The 9,416-nt window shown below is 35.8% G+C and overlaps 1 non-coding gene across 1 annotated transcript; it reads right to left on the reverse strand.

The window, feature by feature from the left end:
• Positions 1-2,406: 2,406 nt before the first annotated feature.
• Positions 2,407-2,512, reverse strand: LOC122028305. Its single transcript, XR_006124711.1, has one exon. It is a non-coding gene; the product is annotated as a small nucleolar RNA R71 (small nucleolar RNA).
• Between the last annotated feature and the right edge of the window lie 6,904 nt (positions 2,513-9,416).

The raw sequence follows: 9,416 nt of genomic DNA on the forward strand, positions 1-9,416 counted from the left end.
AGTAATTGTTTTCCGCATCATACTAGTTTTCTTTGTATAGTTATTTTTTGAAATACCAAACACAAGAGGCATATGATTCTAGAGTTTTTGGATTTATTTCGAAGTTGTGTTTCTTCTCTTTTATTTTTTGAATTTGTGATTCGATTGTTCTTTTTGGTTAATCTAGAGTTATTTAAGGAAATTAAATATTAACTATCCTCAAAAGGCTTTGTCTATGTGGTGGTGGTTGCTCCCATTTCCAAGAAGGCCATGTGGCTCACCATGCAGTCCTGGAAGCCAATTTTGGAAATTAATATTTAATGGAATTAATAACATAGGTGGATTTGAATCAATAGTGTTAAGTTTCGCTTGCGATTCAAATCAAAACCATTAAGAACAGATAAGTTAAATTTGGATTCAATGATGTTAAGTTCCGTCTGCGATTCCTAATTTAACTTCTAAAGAACACAATTGGTTATTTAAGGAAAGGTTTGACACTTGTACAAAATTTTTGTACAGTGGAACCGGTACAATTTTCCTAGAACTAACCAACATTCTCCCTTTTGGGAGAAGGCAAGATTGGGGTGATTCCTCGTCTTCTTGGAAGGATTTTCCGGCGATCTAAGGGAGGATCTTAAACTAATCAACTCCGGGAATGAGGATTGGATCCGAAGATAGTTCTTCATCAAGATGCTGGTAATCTTCTTATTTTTGGATCTCTTTCCTTGTTCTATGGATTAGATCTCTTTGTTCTAGGATGGAGGATGTATTTGTAATGTGATTTTGATGTAAATTCTTATGGATTTGCCAATTTCCTATTTTTATGATTTTGTCCTATTTATACCTATTTAATCTTGTGTGGATTGTTGTGATTGAGCTTAATTACCATACTTGATCGAATGTTTGAGTATCTTGTGGATCTTGAAGAGGTGATTCCTCACTCGATTATCCGAGGGACGTTCGTGATAGACAAGCCCGTGTAAGGACGATTGAGGGATGATCTTGAGGGTGAAACAAAATCATTTAATGGGGTAGGATAGATTGGATGCATTAATCTTTCATATCTTGATGAGGTTGAGAAGTAATGAATTTCTATGTTGATTTTCCGAGGGATGCACGTGACAGGCAAGCCCGTGTAAGAACAACATAGGAATCATTCCTAATTGATCACATTTAGGTATAGATTTCAATTCTAGGTCGGTTGTTTATTACACAGGAGAACCGACAACCTTCTATAAATGATGGACAATTGAGGATTAAGATTTGGTAGATCACTTACATTGAATAACATTACAAAGAAATCGAAACTCCTCGAACATCCCTTATCATAGCCCTTATTCTTATTTCTATTCTTTTATTTCTATTCTTCACTTTTCATAGTTGCACTAGTTTTCATGAATCAATTGATTAGTTGTTTAGCTAATTCCTGTTGAGATATCTTTAGTGCTTATACCAGTCCCTATGGATACGATTTCTTTCTTTATTACTGATGACGTATCCGTACACTTGCGGATCATTAACAAGTTTTTGGCGCCTTGCCGGGGACTGCGCTATAACATTAGAGATTATCAATTGAGTTAGACTAAATATAACATTTCTTTTCTTTTCAATAGCATAGTTGTAACTAATCTTTAGAATTCTATTTTCATCTTGCATATCTTTCTACTTCTTGACAATTTATTTTGTTGCAATTCTAATTCTGCATTATTGATTTCTAGCATTCTTGTCTAGCTTTTCTCTGTTTTTCTTTTGATTTAAATATTTCTCTACTTTTCTTTTGTAAACATATCTTGCAATATTGTTCTTGTGTATGAAAAGATCAAACTTTGTAAAGGTAGTAAGAATAACAAAAACACATTAATTGATTATCATATGAGTTATTCTAGATATTTTTCTCTTTCCTCTTATCTTTCCTTTCTTATTTTCATTATACACTTTCTTTCTTGCAATATAAATTCTGCATCTTCTTTCTTTCTTTTCATATTGCATTTTATTTCTTGTCTTTGATTCTTCAACTTCTAATAATTTTTTCTTGAATATTCATGAGCTCTAACATGTTAAGCAGGCCTATGAGATATTTTTCTACACCCTTTTCTGCAATATTTTTATCTCCCATTGTGCAACCTCAAATTGAAGCAGAAAGTTTCTAACTAGACCCAAAGTTAATTTCCATGTTACAAGGTCACAAATTTGGAGGAGAAGTATCAGGAAGTCCTTATCTGCATCTTGAAACATTTTTAGAGATTTGTGCTATGGTGAAATGTGAAGGAGTGTCGGCAGATGCAGTTCAATTGATGGCATTTCCTTTTAGTATCAAGGATAAAGCAAGGACTTGGTTATATTCTCTCCATCCTCAAAGCATCACAAGTTGGGAACAATTGGAGAAGCAATTTCAGAATCATTTTTTTCCTCCAAGCAGAACAGTGTATATGAGGAATTGCATAACAAATTTTGCTCAGGCATATAGAGAATCATTATTTGAAGCATGGGATAAATTCAAGAGTCTTCAAACACAATACCCTCATCATGGTTTTGAAAAATGGTTGATTTTCACATACTCTATGGGGGGATTTCTTTCTCAGATAAGAGTTTATTGGATTCATCAGTTGGTGGTTCTTTTATGGACAAAAGTGTAGATGAAGCATATATGTTAATTGATCAAGTGACATTGAACCTCCATGAATGGTCGAACATGAGTTGGATGAAATCTCCTTCAAACATCAAGAAGTGAAAGCCATAAATGCTATAGAGCCTATCAAACAAATAGTAACTCAACTATCTATGAGTTTTGAAAATCACAAGTCACAGAATGGAGAGTTCAAACATTTGGGGGTAAAAATTTAATGTATTGTTTCAAAATGGTTTAAAGAAGATCCCCCTCCTTCGTAGACAAGATATGGTGAAAAGTGTGGTGATGTTCGGTTGAGAGTTGAAAAAAATCATGAAGAACTTCTGTAGAAGGACATGTTTAAAATTGAGGAGAAGAATAATAGAAGATCACAAGAACTTAGTTCCATTTCTCCAGGAAGTTCCCAAAGGCCACAAGTACCTTTCCCTCAACAATTGATCACACCTACATTAGATAAGCAAGTTGGACCTCCTCCAAAAGCTCACAGGGAATTTGGGAAAAAGGAAATTCAATCTTTCCCAAGACCTTCACTAAGGGTTCCTTTTCCAGAAAGGTTAGTGAGGGTCAATGAAAATAAAGACTTCGGCAAATCCTGTGACACTAATATGGTTGAGTGCAGATTTTTAAATCTATATGAAGATGAGGACTCTTCAGATGAGGATTTTATTGATAATGCAGTTGTAAATAAGTTTTCAGATCTACCTCCAAATTTTATTGGGTGTTATAGTGACATTGAATTTTCTGATGATCAATGTGATGTGGTAGATCAACTTAAAACTGCAAGTGAAGTTATTGGTCCTCTTGTTATTGTTTCTCCTATTGTGGATTATGATGTTGGTTTATTTTTTGATGTATGTGTTGATGATGATGATATGAAAGAATATGTAAGGAGATGTGTTGTGGAAGTAGCATCTCAAAGATCACCACCTTTGTGTTGGTTTGTCCTAGAAAGATCGTACTGGTTCCACTGTACAACAATTTTGTACAAGTGTCGAACCTTTCCTAACAACCAATTGTGTTCTTTAGAAATTAAATTAGGAATCGCAAATGAAACTTAACATTATTGATTCTAAATTTAACTTATCTATTCTTAGAGGTTTAGACTTGGATCGTAAGCGGAACTTAACACTATTGATCCAAATCTCCCTATGTTACAAATTTAATTAAATATTTATTTTAGAAATCGGCTCCCAGGTCAAACATGGCGAGGCACATGGCCTTCTTGGGTATGGGATCATCCACCACTGCCTTGACAAATCCTCTTAATGAAATTCAATATTTATTTTCCTAAAATAACATTAGGTTTAACCAAAAAGAACAATCGAATCACAAGATCAAAATAAAATAAAAGAAACACAACTTCGAATTACAAATTCAAAAATCTAGAATCATATAACTCTTGTGTTTGGAATTCATACAAAGAAAAACTAGCATGATGTGGAAAATAATAACTAGTTATACCTTTCTTTGTATACAACGGCCTCTTGATCTTCTGTCGTATACCTCGCCTCCTCTTGGACGTTGTGTGGGCGACAATCCTCCAAAATGAACACCACCATAAAGGCTCCTCCTCCTTCTCTAAGTTTCGGCCACCACCACCACCAAGGAACAAAAGAGAGCAAGAGGAAAGGGAAAGGGAGAAGGCCGGCCACAATAGAAAGCACAAGCAAGAGAATAAGAATTGATACATCATGAGGTCTCTCCTCCCCTTGTTTTATAATACTTGCCCAAGGCATACAAGGAAAGATTTTTACAAAAAATTAAAATTTTCCTCTTATTTTTCCTTTCCTCCTTTTTAATTCCTTTTTCTCCTCTTTGATTGATATAATTGGTCGGCCCCTTGCTTGGGCACCAAGCAAGGGTGGCCGGCCCTAAGAGGAAGGAAAAAATTTTGTAAAAATTTTATAAGCAAAGAAGGAAAGCTCTTATAAAATTTTACAAGCTCTCTTTTAATCTCCTAATGTGGATGTTTAAAAAAGGAAAGTTTTCTTTATTTTAATACAAGTTTTAAAATTTAAAACTTCTCATTTAAAATTTCCTTTTTTAACATGGTTACAAAAAAGGAAAGTTTCAAATTTAAAACTCCCTTTTTAAAAACCATGAGGATGGTTAAAAAAGGAAAGTTTTAAAACTTTTAAACTTTCTTCTAAACCATGTGGCCTAATTCAAATAAGGAAAGTTTTATAATTTAAAATCTCTTTTTTAAAACTTGTAGATATCTACAAAGAGAAGATTTTAAAAATTCAAAACACCCCTCATACTTTGAATTATGTGGTCGGCCACCTTCAAAAAACTTGTGGCCGGCCCCCTTAGAGAAGATAGTGGTCGGCCCTTGGCTTGGTCACCAAGCCTTGGGCCGACCCCCTATTGGACACCAAGATTGGCTTTTCATGGGTAGATATGAGGCATTAATGAGGCTACGACAGGGTCCTAGAGGAAAAATTAGTTTTGGTCTCCTGATGTGCTTGAGTATCCCGTGTTCGCTCTGAACACACAACTCAAGTTCATCAATAATAACTCATTCCACTAGAGAGTTATTATTACACTACCGCACCAATTCTAAATTACATTATGGGCTCCTTCTTACCATGAGTGTGTTAGTCTCCTTGTGTTTAAGATGTCGAATGTCCACTAATTTAAATGAGTTACTGACAACTCACTTTAAATAATTTCTTAATCCAAGAGTAGTACCACTCAACCTTATTGTCGTGTCGGACTAAGTCCACCTGCAATGTTTAACATGACAATCTTTATGAGCTCCTCTTGGGGACATTATCAACCTAGATTACTAGGACATAGTTTCCTTCTATAATCAACAACACACACTATAAGTAATATTATTTCCCAACTTATTGGGCCTATTGATTTATCGAACTAAATCTCACCCTTTGATAAGTTAAAGAAATAAATACTAAATATATGTGCTTGTTATTATATTAGGATTAAGAGCACACACTTCTATAATAACTAAGGTCTTATTTTTTTATTAAGTCAGTATAAAAGAACTTGCCTTAAATGGTCCTACTCAATACACTCAGAGTGTACTAGTGTAATTTATTAGTAAAAATAAACTAATACTTAATTACACTACGACTACTCCAATGGTTTGTTCCTTTCCATCTCAGTCATGAGCTACTGTTTATAATTTATAAAGATCCAATAACATAATCTTCTATGTGTGACACCATACACCATGTTATCTACAATATAAATTAATTGAACAACTACAAATGTAGACATTTTTGACCAATGTGGTTCATTATTTCAAAATAAATGTTTACAAAAGATAGACTTTTAGTATACAAACTAACACTTTGTCCACAAAACCCTTAGAGGTTGTAAGAATTGATCATGTTTTGGAACAATGTGTAGGGACTTTTGCAGAACTTGCAGAGTCTCAAGAATCACCATCATTGGTATCATCAACACCTAAGCCAGAGCTAGAACCATTATTTGATTAAGAGGAAATCACATCTGCATGTTTAGATATTTGAAGTATCTCTCAGCAAAGTAAGGTTAGTATTTCTTATGATCTTTTGGAAAATTTTATAAAGGTACCTATCATTGACTTTGTTGGATGTGATTCACTGTTTATTTCTTATTCTACTTATCTTAATATGGTTATGGCTCTATCTTATCTAATATATTTTTGGAAGATTTGTATTTTCTTTGCATGTGCAGATTTCACTTGGGCTAATAATTAGAAGCTCACACTGAACCGTCTTCGACCACCTGAGGGAACTTCAAAGAAGACGAAGATAGAGAGAGCAATACTTCATTTTGTAATTCCTATATTGGAAGCTCCCTCCATAATAAGAGCCCTCGGTAGGAGGGTGTTGAAATATCTTACCCCTCCAAGAGCGAGATTTAGATGAGTCTACTGAGGTGGTCGAGCTAATGACCTTAAACAAGCGGTTCTTGGGAGGCAACCCAAGTTCATTTTTCTTGTTTTCTTTTATGTTTTTAGTTCTTTCTTTATAATAAACATGTATCCTCTACTTAATTTTTGTTGTCAATCTTCTATTATAGGATTCAAAGATTAGGAGGAGGGCAACTACATGATAGAGAAGTTCATGACATGGATATTTGGCACGTATCATTTGGTAACTTCTCTTACTTTAAATCTCCTCCACATTGTTTTTAGTTTTCATTGAAACAATGAAAAGTTTATGTCTGGGGTGATGCATTAGATGCATTTGGTTTAGTTTGTTCATTTCTTTTTGCCTAATAAAATTTGCTAGTTGCATCATTCATCACATCATGATTATTTATCCTTATTGTAAAATAATAGCACGTTTATTCTAGATTCCATGTGGTTTATTGATTACTTGTGGTGCTATTATGTTTAGTGATCTATCTTTTTCTCTCTATGATAGCATGAATTAAGCAATATTTTTACTATAAGAGTTTAAGTATTGGCCTTGTTTTAGGATCTCTATACACTATGCTTATTTTTTATGGTTGATAACCCTAAAATAGTCATGATTCATAGATTTGGACTAATACTTGTGCCTCTATGGTGACCTCTCAACTACATTTTGGTTACTGGATAAACTCAGATCATGTAAGCTCATTTGGAAAAATCAATCCCAAGAAAAAAATTGAAAGTTTGTTCAATTTTGATACTTTGAAAACATTCAAAGGAAAAAAAATAAGGGATAAAAAAATTGTTATCTGAGTGAAAACTAGTAATTCACTCCTTTGAGACCGAGTTAGGTTACTGGGGAAATGAATGCTATGTTTCTCTTGATACTGAGTATTCCTTTGAGACCTTGTGTAGACGATGCATAGCATTTTTGTGGGGAATGAACCTTGTGTGTGGCAGGTAAGTGCCTATTGCCAGAAGCATAAGGAACACAATTTTATGACGACTTGACTAGGCTTAGGGATTGAGACTTGATAAATATACGCCACTTCCGCACTGAGCACGGAGGACTACTATTTAGGTCATACTCAAACTACTTTTGTATCTTGCTCACCAATGAAATCATTTGATAGGATTATATTGACTTTCTAGAGATTATGATGTACTATTTAACCACATGAATCTAGATTGCAGGTTTTGCTTGAGGACAAGCAAAAGTTTAAGTCTGGGGTGTGATGTGTGCAGATTATATACAGTTTTATGCATGTCTTGACACACATCTACTTGTATTTCATTAGCATAATCTATGTTTATTGCACCCTATTTCTTTATAATGTCATACTTCCATTATATTTTGTTCAGAGGTCTGCTCTTTGCTTGTTTTGATTGATAGGACGTGATTTGGAGAAAAAATGGAGCTTAAATGAAGTATAGAGCTTCCAGAGTGTCACGGGCATGTAAAAATTAAGTCCTAGTAGATTCTTGCCGTGTTGAGACCACATGGCCATATGGGGCCGTGTTGGGGGTGTGTTGAGGTCGTGTGAATGTCACACGGCCATGTGAAGGCCGTGTGAATGTCACACGGCCGTGGGAAGGCCGTGTGGAACTTTCAACACTTCAAACAAAAAGTAAAATGGTCATAACTTTGTGCTCGATTGAATTTTTGGGCTGTTCTTTATATCGATTTATAGATAACTTCAGGATCTAAAACTTTGATGAAGACTTTAACTAGAGAAAACCCCATCTTGATGGTATAAAAGATGCTCAAAGGAAACATAGTCATTTAGAGCTATGACAAGGTCCATGACAAGGGGTGTGCAAGGGCCATGACAAGGGGTGTGCAAGGGCCATGACAAGGGGTGTACAAGGGCCATGCAAGGGGTGTGTGAGAACCACATGTCCATGAAATGGCTGTGTCACATCTCTAGAGATGAAGAAGACCTTGGCTGTGTGGACCACACGGCCGTGCCATCCTTCCAGAGCCAAAGTAGTGCATGGCCGTGTGTGTCACATGGCCGTGCAACATTTCCATAGACCAAGGAATCCTTGGTCGTGTCCTAGACACAGCCGTGCAAAAGTTCCAGGGTCGGAGGCAGAGCAGGCCGTGTAGATCTACATGACCGTGCAAGGGGGCAGTGGCTGAGCGTGCCACGACCGTGTAAGCTTCACATGGCCATGTCACCCTGGCAGAGAGGGGAGTTAGGTAGGCCATGTCTCACACACGGCCTGGTCTCGGGACCGTGTGGCGCCTGAATTATCCCCTCTATATCTTTCACAAATTCATGGGGGAGTTCTCCCTTTTGGGAGAAGGCAAGATTGGGGTGATTCCTCATCTTCCTAGAGGGATTTTCCAGCGATATAAGGGCGGATCTTCAACGAATCGACTCTGAGAATGAGGATTGGATTTGAAGACAGTTCTACATCGTAGATAAGCTTTTCTTCCCTTTATCTTCTTGGGTTTTAGGATCAAGATGCTGGTAATGTTATTATTTTTGGATCTCTTTCCATGTTCTATGGATTAGATCTCTTTGTTCTAGGATGGTGGAATTATTTGTAATGTGATTTTGATGTAAACTCTTGTGAATTTGCCAACTTCCTATTTCTATGATTTTGTCTTGTTTGTATCTATTTGGTCTCGTGTGGATTGTTGTTATTGGGCTTAATTACCATACTTGATTGAATGTTTGGATATCTTTTGGATCTTGTAGAGGTGATTCCTCACTCGATTATCCAAGGGGCGTTCATGATAGATAAGCCCGTGTAAGGATGATTGAGGGATGATCTTGAGGGTGAAACAAGATCATTTAAGGGGGTAGGATAGATTGGATGCATTAATCTTTCATATCTTGATGAGGTTGAGAAGTAATGAATTTGTATGTTGATTTTTCGAGGAACGCACGTGACAAGCAAGCCCATGTAAGGTCAACATAAGAATCATTCCTA

The sequence above is a fragment of the Zingiber officinale genome, chromosome 10A (assembly GCF_018446385.1).
Source record: "Zingiber officinale cultivar Zhangliang chromosome 10A, Zo_v1.1, whole genome shotgun sequence".
Classification (NCBI taxonomy): Eukaryota; Viridiplantae; Streptophyta; class Magnoliopsida; order Zingiberales; family Zingiberaceae; genus Zingiber; species Zingiber officinale.